At 46.2% G+C, this 16,295-nt stretch overlaps 1 long non-coding RNA gene across 2 annotated transcripts; it reads right to left on the minus strand.

Annotated features, from left to right (window-relative positions):
- Positions 1–394: 394 nt before the first annotated feature.
- LOC104688892 lies at positions 395–10,011 on the minus strand. Of its 2 annotated transcripts, none has more exons than XR_005601513.1 (3): positions 9,760–10,011; positions 5,408–5,578; positions 395–2,413 (listed from the first exon to the last, which is right to left on the minus strand). It is a non-coding gene; the product is annotated as an uncharacterized LOC104688892 (long non-coding RNA). The 2 variants fall into 2 exon arrangements; XR_751706.4 differs by lacking the exon at positions 9,760–10,011 and adding an exon at positions 8,352–8,502.
- Positions 10,012–16,295: the final 6,284 nt, after the last annotated feature.

The following is a 16,295-nucleotide window of genomic DNA, read 5'->3' on the forward strand; positions in this document are numbered from 1 at the left end:
ACAGGAGTCTAGTTGCAAAGAATTATCTGATTTTTGAAAGTCACCTTATGTTGAATATTTTGAATCTGGAGGCATGCAGAAAGATTCCTTTTTTTCCAGCAAACATTTTAGCAGGCACATAAGTGGTTTACAGATTAAGAAATCCTGTTGATAAGACTGGCTTTGAGTTGTGATAAATTAGAATGGTGAGCCACCACTTTATATTTAAAATCTGGATAGGATTTTAAATTTTAGTGGAAAGTTCCTTGCAGTGCTTCTCACTCTACCCTAAAGAGGTGAATTTTCTATAAAGTAGAATTATAGGAAAAAGGACAGAGAGAAAGATCTGAAAATTATTCTGAGGTGTAAAGAACCTCAGATGCTGTATGACATGTAACTAAATTGCCTAGGACTCCTCAGGACTGTCAAAGACAGCACTAATGCTTGATGGAGGAGGTGATTTCAGTGGTGATTTTTCCTAATTTCTTGTAACACTTTCCTTAAGAAGTGAGAAGCACCTGTAAAATTGCACAGGTAATATTTAAAATCAGATTCCTCACATCATTTATGATAGAGTTTCTTCTTCTTGTCCCAAATGTAAATTGGACATGGTGGCAAGCATACAAATAAGTCTCCATGGATGCTATTACCTTAATGTGAATTTTTACTGTTGTGACCTAGAACTAGAAGCAGTTCCTCAAAGATGGTGGATCTCCACAAATATCCCCTTTTTATAAGTTAATTAAACTACCAGAAATAGTCGTGTTGTTATGGTCTAGGATTTCCACCATCCACACTCAGCTGTAGGTAGCATCCTGCTGCCATCATGTGTTCAGCTCTCTCAGGGCATAGCCACACAATCATTTTGAAAACAGCTGGAGTGGTTTCAGATATTTCTGCCTTTCAGCTATTATTTACTGCACTGCGGGTGGAGCTTTAAGTCCCTGACAGAAAGTGGCAGAAGAGGAGAAACTGAACTTCTATCTACAGTGTGAATTCAGTTACTGGTGTGCCTTAGTCAGCACAAAGGATGTTATACTGCTCTGTATTACAAGCATCTGGTAAGTTATGGCTCAAGCAAGCAGAAGCTCAAAGCAAAGCTCCTGGCTATTTGGGAATTGTGGGTATATATTAGAATAGACTATAGATTTTAGGTATTGTTCAGACATAAGTCCTGTGGGAACCATAAGATTCATATCTATAACAGGTGACTAGTCCCAAACACTCTAGTATTTGAAAACAACAAGTCTTGAAACACTCAGTTCTTTTCCTTTTCCTCCCCCCACTCTTTTGAAAATACACCAACATCACCTGCAGTTAAAGTAGCTCCTCAAGCTACGGGGAGCAGCCTGATCAACAGAGATGTCTGGATTCAAAGATCCCAGAAGAACTTCCATCACTACTTGGGGGTATGTTCATGTGGAAAGACATGCACATGAACATATTTTAAGTCTCAAAAAACAGTGCCTTCCCATTACCTCTGTATGTTGCAATGTTTCAATCTGACTTTGACCATACACTTTCTTCCGGAAACAACAAGCAAAGGTGTCCTTATTTCTGCACCTTGAGCCCTTACAATCAAAAACCATCAGCCATCCACACCTCCCACCTAAGCTGTCCAGCTGAGATGCTGGGGGAAAAAAAAACGACTGCTAAGGCACAGAGAAAATCCCCTGTCTAAATCTACTGTAATTTACCTTTTTGATGCAAGACTGTTCCCATCTCTATCTCTTAATGGAATAGAGCAGAAAAAGTGCTTCCTGATTTCAGACTGAAGAACCTGCTATATTTTGGATTGTCACTGTGTCCTAGTTTGAAAAAAAAACAGTGGGAGATCACTAATCAGAATTATAATTTAATAGGAAAATTAAAATAAATGCAATAGTACAAGAACACTAACAGAGTCAGGATACAGCCTGACACCATGTTAGTCAGGGTGGTAGTAGCAGACTAGATGAAGTGGTCCTGTTGAAGCAGTGATCCTGTAGAAAAGGGTCTGGTCTTCACCTGAAGGTCCAGTGATGTAGCTCTCATCCTCCAGGAGTCCCATAGGTAAGGGCTGCTTATACTGTTCCAAACCCCAGATTATATCAAGGTGGGAATGCTTGGTTCCTCCCCCTGGGTGGAGCATTTTACAATGGGTTGATGTAATTCTATGAGTCATGCGTGGGTTCTTGATTGCCCATTAAACTGAGATAGCTCCCAGAGGGACTTTTCAAGGATGAATCATGGTAGGAGATAACAAACATTGCCCCACCTGCTTTAACAGCTTGTGAAGATGATAATAGAATACATGCTTGTGGTTACATCTTACATTGTAACCTAGGGCACACTGCTTTCCATCCAGAAGAGGATCCCTGATGTTTTGGGAGTGTACTGCTTCTGGAGCATCCTCAGGTACAAAATTCCACAGGTCATATTTCCACTACAAGCACTGTAGAAATGACAAAGAAAAGACGAACAGAAAAATTAGCAAAATTAATGTGATGCAACACACAGTAGGATATATCTTGACCGCATTCCTGAAATCTGACACTGTTCTGCATGACATCTTTGTCTCTCTACTGCAAACACAAGGATCTGATGGATGGATCACCCATCGAATAAGGAATTGGCTGGATGGTCACACTTAAAGGGTTGTGGTCAATGATTCAATGTCATCCAGAGGGACCTTGACAGGCTTGAGAGGTGGGTCTGTGCCAATCTCATGAAGTTCAGCAAGGCCAAGTATAATGTCCTGCATCAGGGATCAGGGCAATCCCAAGCAAAAATACAGGCAGGGCAGGGAATATATTGAGAGAAGCCCTGAGGAGAAATGTTGCAGCGGGGATACTGCAACATACATATATCAAACCAGGAGTCCCGTGGAAAGGAAATATATATGGGCAGACAGATTCTTGATAGCTGTTTCAGAGAGATGTTTATTTCTCCAGCCGCATGGCCGGAGCTCTGACGAGGAACTGTCACAGTCACGGGACCAAGGGTCCTTCTGCCCGCGCAGGGGAACACAAACCAACCAATGGGAACGAGGATGAGCAGGGGCAGGCAAACCCCGTGTCTGTGCCCTCAGGGCCCCTCTCCCAGGGCTACATGGCAGGGGAGGAGACCCCAACACCTCACCCATTTTATTTTAATAGAAGGAGAATGAAAACAACTGGATAAACATAAGACGAACAGTTTCAAAACAAAACAAGCCACCCTCCTGAGTCTTTAAATGTCCAAACAGATTCTGTAGGGCTGACAGAAGGAAGACAGAACTCTCTGAGCATGCTTTGTGGGGAAACTGAGGCAGGAGAGGGTTTAACTTCTTCCCTCCCCCTTTTCATCCCCCACTCGGCATTGGAAAGGGATTTTTGGGGAAACAATTGGCAAAAGCGTGGTTTTGTGAGGGAAACCATGGATGAAAAAACGGATTGGGAATACACTGGGGGTAATAGGACATAGGGTAAAAGGGAAAGGTGGGATTAGGAAAGGGAGACTGTAGGGGGGGCTTACAATGGAGATATTGTCTAACATGACTACGATTTTTGGCATATATACTACCTTTTACAGGAACACCATCAGGCCCAGTGACCTGCGATGCTTGTAACCCTTTTCTACCTCGTATAATTTTGAATTCCACCACCTCTCCATCTCCCAAGCTTGGGATGCATTTTTCAGGGTTATTCTTTTTAATAGCAGTTCTATGCACGAATATGTCTTGCTGGTTGTCACACCTTGTTATAAAACCATAATTTTGCTTAACATTATACCATTTTACTATCCCTAAGATCTTAGCTACTATGATCTTTTCCTTTTTCCGAGTAGCTGCTGTTTTCTGTCTCACTGCGTCTTTGCTCTCTCCTTCGGTCGCTCCCGTGTTGGAATTGTTGGGGCTGCTGGTGCCTGCGCGCTCTTCCCGGTCGTGGGCCGGGCCAGGCCACGCCGCTCAGTTCTCCATGCGTCGCCTCCTCTGGTCGCAGCTTCGCTGCCACTGCCAGGCACTGCATCTCAGCCGGGCCCCCAGGCGATGACCCCCCCTCACTCTGCTCCAGCGCGTGTTTCGGCTGGGCACAGCTCCGCTCCACCACCACTGTCACCAGCCGCCGCCCGCGCGCCGCCCCTCTCGGTCGGGCGTTCACGGGGCTCGCTCCACCATGCGCTGCGCGGGACCGGGCGGGCACCTCCGGGTGCCACTGCTCCCGCCGCTCCTCGCTCCGCCACCGACACTGCAGCTCACATGGCTCTGCCCGCGCGCGGGAACTGCCTCACTGCTGCTCGCAGAGCGCTCGGCGCACGTGGCCGAGGCCGCACGGTCCCTGAGCCAGGCTTCCGTTCGCCAGGACACAGCTGACATTGCTCAACAGTCTCGGTAATTAAATAATATTCACGAAAATATTCTTCCATTGGCATGTATTTTGACTCAAAAATTAACTGTTTCCAAACAGTGTTCCAAAAGTCTTTGGTAAGAATTAAATTCCAAGAAACATAGAAAAAGTTCTTAAACAACCATGAAAGGAAATGTTTCTTCTTTTTGAGCTTGAATCAAGCTAAAAATTACAAATAATTTTTCAATAATCTTTTCAAGTTTAAGATAAATGTCCATATGTGGCTCTGAAAGCCAAGAGTCTTCCCACGGTTCTTCCATAGTTTAGATATGGAATAGCAAAACAAAAACAAGAAGAGGAATCCAAAGTTTCTAGGGTTTACTCACACAAATCAGTCGCTTAGGGATCGGGGATTGTTCTGTCCGCATTATCTACCATTTGTTACAGCGGGGATTACTGTAACACGCATATATCAAACCAGGAGCCTTGTGGAAAAGAAATATATATGTGGACAGATTCTTGGTAGATGTTTCAGAGATGTTTACTTCTCCAGCCGCATGGCTGGGGCTCTGCCGAGGAACTGTTACAGTCACGGGACCCGAGGGTCCTTGCCCACGCAGGGGAACACAAAACAACCAACGAGGCTGACCAGGGGCAGGGAAACCCCATGTCTCCCCTCAGGGCCCCTCTCCTAGGGCTACATGGTGGGGGGGGGAGACCCCGCCACACTACAATGTGTTGTATGTTGTCTAAGGGTGAGTTTCCAAGCCTCTTGAATCAGGATGACCATAGCCGCCACGGCCTTCAAACACCCAGGCCACCCTTGGTTAACATTGTCTAGCTGTTTGGAAAAGTAGGCCACAGCCCTCCATTGGCTTCCAAGGCACTGTGCTAATATGCCCAGTGCCACATTCAGTCTCTCGTGTAAAAAGTTTAAAAGGCTTAGTCAAGTCTGGTAAGCCCAGTGCTGGAGCTGACATTAGAGAATGTTTTAGCTGTTAAAATGCAGCCCTTGTGCTTTCAGTCCAAATTATAATGCCATTTTCAGCTGCTTTTATTGCTCCATATAAAGGTTTCACCAACAACCCATAATTTGCTATCCATAAATGACACCAACCTACCATTCCCAGAAAGGCTTGCATTTCTCTCACGGTGTGGGGCTCTGGAAGTTGGCAGATGGCTTCTTTCCGTTCCTTGCTGAGTTGTCGATGTCCACAGAAGATCTCAAGTCCCAAATAAACTACTGCTTCCTTGGCAATCTGCACTTCGTCTTTGGAAACTCTGTAACCACTCTGTCCCAAAAAGTTTAAAAGCTTAGCGTGAATTGGATGCAGTCATCTCTGGTTTTAGCTGCAATCAAAATGTCATCAACATACTGAAGGGTAACCCCTCCTGGCTCTTGTCTCCTCCAATCTTCTAATTCTTTTGCTAGCTGGTTTCCAAATATTGTTGGGCTATTCTTGAAATCCTGGGGTAAGACTGTCCAAGTAAGCCGACTTTTCCTTCCTGTTTCAGGGTTTTCACACTCGAAAGCAGAAAGCTCCTGGCTGTTTTTATGCACAGGAATGCAGAAAAAGGCATCTTTTAGGTCCACAACAGTAAACCACTCTCTTGGGGTGACCTTATGATGTGTATCCCATATCGCTGCCTATGCCCAGAAATTAATTTTTGTGCCTTTCGATGCCTCTAAACTGAGCCTGAGAGGGGGAAGGAAGAAACTGAGCAAAACTTTTTCAAAGCAGTTTGCATCTTGTTCAAGGTCACACACAGATAGCAATTTGTTTCCCAGCTGTGGCAGGGGAGGGAGGAAGCACCCGGCTTGCTGCTCCTGGGACAGTTTTTGGCCAGTGGTTCAGCTGCTTTTTCTCTGGAGAGAGACTGAGAGTTAAATTTTCCTTCCCTGGAATTTCGGATTTTTTTCCCCTTTTCTACTGGACTGCTTGATTGCTTTAACATCAGAGCACATTGGGAGGACTTTCCATTGGGCACAGAGGGCCTGGCCCTGGACCAAGCCCCAGCTCCGAGAAGAACAAAGGGAGGACTCTAACACTTTCCCAGGTTTTTTCCTCCACAGCGAGAGATTTTATTATTTAGCATTATTTTCCTTTCCCGTGTGTTTGTTAAATAAATAGTTTTATCTCCTTCACTTTCCTTTGAGGAAAACTTATTTTTTTCCGAACCTGGTGGGGGAGGGGTGGTTGTGCCTTCTCTCAGAGGATATATTTCTAAATTTGGCCAAACCGGAACAACCACCCTAATTCATCTGTCAGTGTGGTCAAAAGTGTATAAGGGTTTGCTACCACTGGATGTATGTCCTCTGTAATTTTGTTAATTGCCCTAAAATCTTAGACTAACCGATAACTTTTACCATCAGCTTTCTTCACTGAAAGCATTGGCGTGTTATACCTGGACTCACATTGCACTAATAACCCATGGTGGAGGAATTTTTCAATTATAGGTGCCAGTCCTTTGTGACTCTCTAATTTTAAAGGATATTGTTTTTACCAGTGTAGCTCCTGGTTTGAGTGCAATGCTCACTGGTTCTGCCTGTTTGGATCTTCCTGGAACATCACTGGCCCACACAAATGGATTGACAGCATTTTCGACTTCAATAGGGATTTTGCCACATCTGTCCTGTATAAAAAGTGCAGCAACTTCGACAAATTTAGTTTCTGGAATGATAACTCGAATGCCCTCCCCTCTTCTAAATTTAATTTCGGCTTCCAATTTTTCTAACAAATCCCTCCCCAGCAATGGTTTAGGGGAGTTGGGCATATAAAGAAATTGATGAGTTACCCAATGCTTCCCCAGTTTAAATTTCAAAGGTTGGAAGAAAGGCTGTGTTTCAGTTACCCCTGTTGCCCCAACCACATGAACAGTTTCGTGACTCAGTTTCCCTTCTAAAGTATTCAACACAGAATATGCCGCGCTGCTGTCTACCAGAAATTCTATATCATTTTTCCCCAGCCTGGCTGTAACCTATGGCTCTGCTGGGGTAGAAGCCTCTGGTCCCCATCATTCTGAGCTTGAGTTTTGTTCCAATGGGAGCTGTGGAACTGGGGGTGTCTTCTTCAGCATCGGACAGTCAGCTTTCCAATGCCTTTTCTTCTTGCAATAAGCGCATGTGTCTTTGTCCCTAGGGGGAGAGGCTTTCTTAGATGTCTTTTCCTGACCATCCTTCCTCCTGGGACAGGGCTTACCTTTGTCACTGCAGTCTCTTATCTCGAAACGCTCTCCAGGCTACTTCTAACATTTTATTCATGTCTTGAACCCCTTCTAACTTTTGCAACTTTCTCCTTATATCATTTGAAGCCTGACCCATAAATAAATAAGCCCAATAAAGGGCCCCTTCTGTTGTATCAGGATTTATGTGTGTGAATTTGATAGCAGCTTCTCTTAACCTATTCAAAAAATCAGAAGGAGTTTCATTAGGACCTTGCTTCACTTCATAAAGCTTTGCCCAGCTGAGAGCTTTAGGGACACCATGCTTTAATCCATATACTATGAGATCTTGATACCATTTTAATCTTTGTATATCTGCTGGCACATTTGGGTCCCACCTTGGATCATCTGTTGGAAAATTATCTGCAACCGTACCTTGTAGCGTCCCATTAGCTATGCCTGATTCCACAGAGTCTACAATAACTTTGTTCACCATCTGCTTTTCAGTGGGATCAAGCAGTGCGTCTATCATAACTACCAAATCACTCCAGTCAGGGTTCTGTGTTTGAATTGCTCTTTGTACCAAAGTAGCCACTTTGTCTGGATTTTCTTTATATTCTCCCACTGTACTCTTCCATTCTTCTAACTCTATGAGGGAGTACAGAACCTTTATATAGGCTGGTCCTTGATTACCCACAGCTTGCCTCAGAGGGGCTTGCAAAACTGGCTCCTTTTTTGTTCTGGTCCATGTAACAATTGGGCTTCGCTCCCTTATTGTTTTTCTTGCTGTCTTTCCCCTCTTTCGCCTGCTTAAAGCAGCTATCTCATCTTCTTCTTCAGAGGAACTCTCTGTGTGGGAGCTGTCTGATTGTGTGTCAGGTTTGCCCCTGCCCGCTCTAGTACCTGGTATCACTGCGAGGGACCGGCTCCGTCACAGGGACTGGGCAGCATCGCTGGGCCTGCACGCTTCGATGACATAATCTCCTGAGCCAGCCGCTCAGCGCACGGTGTTGTCATGGTAACAAGAACTCCTGGGAGAGGGAGGAACACTACCCCCCTCCCCCCGCGGGAAGTTCCCTCCCTGCCCCTCTGGTGGAAAGTCCTGCCCCCCGACTCCTCCTCTAAGGGCGGTGCTGTAGGCTGCAGACGCTAGCTGTCCCCTCCCCTCAGCTCCTCCCCCCCAGAGGGACCAGAGGGGAGGGGGGGAGAGAGCAGAAGCCACTGAAGACGCAAACGCCCTCCGAGGCTGCCACGGCCAATCATCTTCTCTTTTCAGGTGAGGCCCTGCCAGAGCCTGGGTCACAGCTGGGAAGTCTCCCAAGTCCGCAGGAGGTGGCTGGGGTGGCCAGTCCGCCGCCCCCTTCTCTTCCCTCACTGGCCAGAATCCATCTACAGCTGCCTGTCTCCCCTCCCTGCCCCTAGGACCCATGTTGGCTGAAAAGGAGGAGGAAGAGGAAGAGGGGGAAGGGGGCCCGATCTCAAGGCGGGAGCAATTAAATCCATTTCCATGTCTTCCCCCTTTGTCAGGTCCAACATAGACTTCTTAACCTTTTTCTCTTTTCTCCTTAAAAATAGTATATGCTCTTTCTTAGGTATTTGTAACTTAGAAGCAGCCAAGAAAAGCTTCGCATACTCTAGTTCTAAGAAACAGTGGTCTCTTCGATGATACGATATTAAACTCAATATTAATTCTTCATCCAGAGTGCCATATTGCAGCCATTTCTGCCAGTTATTCAACCTGTAAGCTGGCCAAATCAATGTAGAAAGCCTAATTAATTCTGCTTTTGTAAGGGTTTTATCTTTGCCAATCAACTTTGCCCAGTTATCTAATACAAATTTTAAAGAGGTGTTTGGTGGTACTTCAGTCCCCATACAAGAAATATTACCACCCATGGCTTTATGCTTATAAACAGAAAATTCACAAAAGTAAAGCAACAAGATCTAAAAACACTCTATAAAGCAAGGAGAGAAAACTAAAGAAGGTAGGATTCAAACCCCAGGCATACAAACTGTGGGTGGAAGTACAATCCAAGCCCTAAGCCTTTGCACCGCCTGGCTGTGTGCCAAAGGGTGCCGGCTACAATCCTCCTTAACCTTTTCACAAGGCAGGAACAAACTAACAGAGGGAAAATTAAATCCCTGAATGGAACGTTCCCTGACAAGCTCTCACGAGCTACCAAGCTAACAGAAAGGGGAAACACCAAAGGAAACCCCCTTGGACCCTCCCGAGTCCCCAAACTAACTATAGGAGATCTCTTAACACCTAATTCACGTGTTAACAACAGAATACCACCTTTATTCAGTTACTCACATGCCTCTGTGCTGGATCTGGAGACATTTCTGGGCTCTTGGAGCTCCTCTGCCTCCTGGACTGCTGCAACTGCCCCCCTGGGTACCGGCAGAGACAGGGGGAGCTGAGCTGGATCTTTCTGAGTCCCAGAGGATTTTTGGAAGCCTCGTTGTCCCTTCTGGTGGTGCCAAAAATCTGACCCTTAAGAGGCCTCCCAGAAACAGAGACTGGACAGGAGTAAAAGAATAAAATAGGTATTTATGTGAAAGGCCTTCAAAGGTACACCCTGGGAGCCACAGGCTATTGCCAAAAATGGACCCCAAGATAGACGATAGGTCACGAGTTCTTCACACCTTTATAGGTTTGGTTCATTTGCGTATTAGGGTTAATTCTCCAATTAAAGCTTCAGTTCAGTGATGTAATTTCCCCTCCACTTGGCCCCCTTAGAAGCTCTTTGGATTATACTTTTGGGCCTAGGATGGTCTGGGTGACCTTGGAGAGCAGGCCTGGAGAGGCTTTGTTATGTCTACCTAGCACAAGTGAGCAGAAATTAGCAAGCTACAAGAAACCTCAGAGTTACACTCTAAGCAGTACAGAATCAGGAAAATATAAAAGTTACAACCTAGGCATCAGTGAAGTGTCTCATGATGGGAGGGTCAGGTTCCTCATAGGAACAGTTTAAAAAGTTCAAAGTGAACAATGCTTTGGAAAGTCTTATGATGGGGGCAGCGATCTCATTGCCACCTTTTTGTTGTTCTAACAGTCTTTTTAGTGTTTGATGCTTCCTTTCCAACAATGGCTTGGCCTGTGGGCGAGTGAGGGATGCCAGTGATGTGATCCATACCCCACTCATTCATGCATCTTTTTAATTCTGCAGAGGTGTACATTGGGCTATTGTCAGTTTTTATTTTCTTTGGTGTCCCCAACACAGCAAAGGCCTGGACTAAGTGGTTGACAACATCTTTGGCCTTCTCTCCACGGTGGACTGAGGCGAAGGTTGCTCTGGAAAAGGTATCCACAGAAACATGAATATATTTTTGGTGGCCAAATTGGGGGAAGTGAGTGACATCTGTTTGCCATACCTTGCAATTGCCTAGGCCTGGGGGGTTAACCCCCTGACCTAATGATGGAAGCTGATATTTTTGGCAGTCGGGGCATGTCACCAAAATAGTTTTTGCTTGGTCTCGAGTGAGGCAGAACATTCGAATGAGAACGGGAGCATTTTGATGGAACACTGCATGGCTCAGCTGGGTTTGCTGGAATCTGTTAGGCAGATTTGCTAACTCAATTGGCATAGCTAGGTCATCTGCTCTCCTGTTCCCTTCTTCAATAAATCCTGGCAGGTCAGTGTGTGATCTCACATGCATGATGTAGAATGGTTGCTTTCGGTGGGAGATCAGTTGAATCAGTTTTGAAAGCAAGTTGTCAATTTTTGGGTCTGCTACCTCCTTTAGTAAGGCTCTCTCTGCCCTGGAAACTACACCTGCAACATAGGCCAAATCAGTTATCAAATTAAATGGTTCACTGAACCTCTCAAACGCTCTGACCACGGCTGCAAGTTCTGCAACTTGTTGGGATCCTTTGACTACCTGCACATAGGCCTCCCCCTTCTGAGTGCGAGGATCCTTCCAAGGGATTACAGATTGGAAGGAAGCTCCAGAGCCATCTGAAAAGATTGTCAGGGCATTTAATGGTTTTTGGCTTTGAATTTCTTTTGGAATCAGTTTGAAGACCAAAGTAAACAGTCTGTGTTTTGGATGGTGTATAGAAATTTGGCCTGGGTACCTGTCTAGAGCAAATTGGAGGTGCACGTTGTTTTGAAGGAGGTTATCAAGTGAATCAGTTGTCAATGGTAGGTAGATGCATGTAAAGTCACACCCTGCAAGGGTGCGGAGGTGGGATCTAGCTTTCATCACCAACTGAGCCATGAGCTCCTCTGGCATTGTGATACTTTTGGAGGGCTGGTGCGAGAGGAAAACCCACTCGATGATTAACAGGGGATCACTCTGCACCTCGTCCCATTGAAATATCAGCCCGTGAAGGTATGGCATTTCCCCTAACACAATAAATTGAAAAGACAGACTTGGGGCGCAGCGGTGTGCCTGCCGGGATGACAGCGCTCCCTGTACCTTTCAGATGGCCTGCCTCGCCTCCTCTGTTAGATGCCTAGGTGATGTGAGGTCATCCTTCCCTCACAGAAGGTTGAACAGAGGAGCAAGATCTTCTGTCGTCAGCCCTAGGAGCGGCCTCACCCAATTTATGGTCCCGCAGAGCTGATGGAGTTCCTCCAAGGTCTTAGGGTTATCATTAATTTTAATTTGTTGGGGAACCACAGTCTGTTCATGGATTTTCAGTTCAAGGTATTTAAATGGAGTTTTCTGGACCTTTTCAGCCTGGATCCAAATCCATTTGCCTCTAAGGCCTTGATTACCTCCCCTAATGTCCAGTCTAAATAGGATTGGTTGGGAGCACACAGCAAAACATCATCCATGTAGTGGAGCACTATTGCCTTTGCTGCTAACTTTCTGATGGGGGGCAGAATGCGGGCAACATACCCCTGGCAGATGGTGGGTGAGTTTTTCATGCCTTGTGGTAAAACTCACCACTGGTAGCACTGCATGGGAGCCTTTCGGTTGATGGAAGGTACTGAGAAGGCAAACCAAGTTGCATCATCTGGGTGGAGAGGGATCTGGAAGAAGCAGTCCTTGATATCAATGACTGCTAACTTCCACTGCCTAGGGAGCATAGAGGCTGAAGGCATTCCGGGCTGCAGGGGTCCCATGTCCTCAATGACCGCATTTATTTTCCGCAAATCATGGAGGAGGTGCCACTTGTCTTACCCTGGTTTTCGATTACAAATACCGGGGAGTTCCAAGGGCTATTTGAGGGTACAATGTTACCCTTTTTCAATTGCTCCTCTACGAGTGTGGTGAGTGCCTTCAATTTGTGTTTTTCCAAAGGCCACTGATCTGTCCAGACATGTTTGTCAGAGATCCAATTTAATTTCTGGAAGGGGTGCTCCACAGTGGCCTTTATTAAAAATTCTGGGGTCGAGATGGAATTTCGACTCGAGCCCCCCACTGGGACATGAGATCCCTGCCCCACAGTGTGAACCCAGAGTTAATTACAAAAGACGCACGGATGCTATTTGTCCCTCTGGACCCTCAATTTGGATAACTGCTCTGCTTCTCTGGGCAGATATAGATCCCCCCACACCCGTCACGATACCTTCTGCCAGCTGCAGCTCCCAGTGTGATGGCTAATCTGGGAGGAAATGACTGTCACATCTGCTCCCATGTCCATCATTCCTGCCAGGCTGATGTCTGAGCCTTGGCAAGACAGTTTGCAATTAATCATGGGTTTGTCATTCCCAACTACCTCAGCCCAGAAGACAGAGGGGTTGTAATACTGTGGCGGACTACTGGGCATGAGAATAGCTTGAGCCACAACCTCATTAGCAGCAAGAAAAAAGGGAGGGTTAACACACTGGATGTTGACAGTAAACAGCCCTTGTGCCCTTATGTAGCGGGTTCAGTTTGTAACCGGGCGGAAACACCAATTTAGTGTAGTGGTCTGGTCCAAAATACTCATTACTGTTTACCTTCTGTGAGGTAGGAATTAGGAGAAATGCAAAGCAGGCACCAAACTTGAAAGAATATAAAGAAGTTTATTAGCAGACCTAAAAGAAAAAAAAAAATCATACACCTTCAGAACTCTTCTCCTCCCCCCACCTTTCTCCCTTCTCCCACTGACAATGTAAAAAGACAACCCTTCAGATGTTCAGTCTGTTTACCACTTCCGTAATAACTTTGTTCAGTCCATTTAGGAAGAGGAGTCTCTCTTGCCCATGCTATGAACACATTATCACAAAGAGACAGCTGCCAACTTCCAAATAACTTTGTTCAGTCCATTTAGGAAGAGGTGTCTCTCTGCTCACATGTGAGTTATTGTGAGAGATTGGTTACGTGAAAAGGGACATATAGATTCAGGACATACAGATTCTTTGCAGCTTACTGATCTGAGAAGCTGGCTACGTGAGAACGGGCACATAGACCCTTGCAGCTAGCTGAGCAAGGTCTCATAAGACAATGCACCACACATCCTGTGTAACAACTGAAGTTACAGAATATTACATGTATCTTGCTCAGTAACTGAACCACCATTGAGTCTTACTGCTGAACTATGGGTTTATTTGCAGAGCCAGCAAGGTTAGGTTTTGGCAGCAAAACAATGGACATCTGTGGTTAGAAGGCCAGGGAAAAAGGCAGAACTGCTGACCACGAAAGGGGGTCTAAGGAGGGGTTTAGAATCAGCTTAGTCGACGTGAACCACTTAGAATGCGCCGTTACGAATATGCATAAAGCCTATTATTGTTAGTATATAAGGAGTTCTGGTACGATCAATAAATCGGATTCCTGCTGATCACTCATATTGAGCGTCTGGGTTTCCCCTCTATCACGACATTCTGGCGCCCGAACAGAGGACGGAAAAAGGGACCGTAGAGACGGATAGCCTACGTCCGTCAGCCTGCGGGGAATAGGGACCATAGAGGTGGACAACCTGCAGCCACGGCACGATAGAGAGTCTGCGTCGGTCCCGTAAGCAGCTCGGGAGGCTGCAGAGGTGGTGAATAGTCCACACCTCCGAGCTCAGGAGCACCTACAGAGGAGTCCTGCTGGCCACGCACCGCCGGGGTCTTGCAAAGGCTGCAACAGCGCGCTGACGTTTAGGTATGGCTAAGAGACAAGCGGTGTATCAATTGCTCAAATGCTTTTTAGAAAAGCGGAGCACACCAGGGATAGATTGTAAAAAGGATCTCCCTGGACTTTTAGATTATGGGGTTGCTAAGGGTTGTTTTATTGATCCGAATGAAGTTTTTGAGAGGGAGCAGTGGAAAGTGTTTGGGGATAAGATATTTGATGCAGCTACGCAGGATGATAAGGTGGCTAAAAAGATGATGAAACCGTGGCGGGCAGTGAGTAATGCTTTGGCACAGTATGAGGCAGAGCAGAAGGCTGCAGCAGCCGCTGCGCAGCGCTTAGGAACGCCGCTTACTCAGGAGAAGGACATGGGTCATAGCTGCCTGTTACCTCCCACAATGAATACTTTTACTATGCAGACAGGAAAAGTAGTCTCAGATTCTGTGTTTTCGCCTCCTGCATCTCCCCAAGCTGTTAGTGCCCCCTCTGCATCGTTAGAGCATGAGTTATTGCCTACAGCCCCACCGTTTGAACAATCCCCCACAGCCCCCCCTCAACCGCCGCCGCCTGAGAGCCGGTCGGCAGCACTTTCACTCCCTTCTGAGCAAGCTAATAGTTCGCTTAGTGTAAACACAGACTCAGGAATTCAAGAGATAGCTAAGGAACGAGAGGAATTTTGGAGAGAGGTTGCTAAAAATATTGCTGCTGAGGGAGACATAGATTCTGCCAGAGAGTTTGTACAGGCTTTTCCAGTTGAATTTTCACCTCCTAATGCTCAAGGACAGATCACTGTTAATATCAGACCTTTAGATTGGAAAGTGCTTACCCAACTGCGAGCCACTGTTAATGAATCTGGGTTAAAAGGGGAACCAACTCGTCAAATGCTTGATTATTTATGGGGCTCTATGCTCTTGCTACCGAATGATATTAAAAATATCACTAAGCTAATACTAACACAGCACCAGCGTATGCTGTTTGGAGCTTACTGGCAGACTTTATGCCAGCAGCCGGTAGCAACGCAGCTGGGAGCAGGAGATCCTTTACATGGGGTAACTTTAGAGGAATTAATGGGTCTGGGAAATTACACCCAGACAGAAGCACAGGCTCTCATAGGTCCTGATAAGGTTCGGGAAAGCATGAATTTAGCACGACGAGCAATAGATCAGATTAAGCAACCAGGGGGATTACCATCATATATGAGTATCAAACAGGGAAGAGATGAGCCATTTGGTACCTTTATAGATCGCGTAGCAAACGCTATTGTAGCAACTGGGCTTCCAGACTATATGCATGGTATTTTGCTTAAACAATGTGCTATTCAGAATTGTAACCCCACTGCACGTAGTGTGTTAGTTACTCTGCCTGCTACTTGGACTATTGAGGAGGCACTAGAGAGAATGTCACAGGTCCCTGTAGGTCCCCAAGCTATGATTGTTAATGCAATAAAGGAACTTGGAAAGGAACTGGGAATAGGGATGAAACAGCAGGCTGAGGTAGCTCAGAGGCAGATTGAGGCAAATCAGAGTCAGGTTTTAGCTGCCCTTGCACCTTTGCAAAATCACCGGAGCGGGTCTCGACGACAGACCACCCGACTGCGATGTTTTCGTTGTGGAGTCTCCGGTCACATGAGACGGGATTGTAACTCCGGTAACGTCTGGTGTCAGCATTGCCAGTCGGACACCCATGCCAGCACTGCCTGCCGGAGGTCGGGAAACGGGAAGTCGAGCGGGAAGGCCCGCCCCGCAATGACACCAAAAGCAGCAGCATACCCAGCGACCCAGGAAGTCAACACCTGCGCGCCTCTACCACCACTGAGCAGCACTTTCGTCTCCAACCCGCAACCCGGGGGAGCCTCGG

This window comes from Corvus cornix, chromosome 2 (genome assembly GCF_000738735.6).
Source record: "Corvus cornix cornix isolate S_Up_H32 chromosome 2, ASM73873v5, whole genome shotgun sequence".
Lineage (NCBI taxonomy): Eukaryota > Metazoa > Chordata > Aves > Passeriformes > Corvidae > Corvus > Corvus cornix.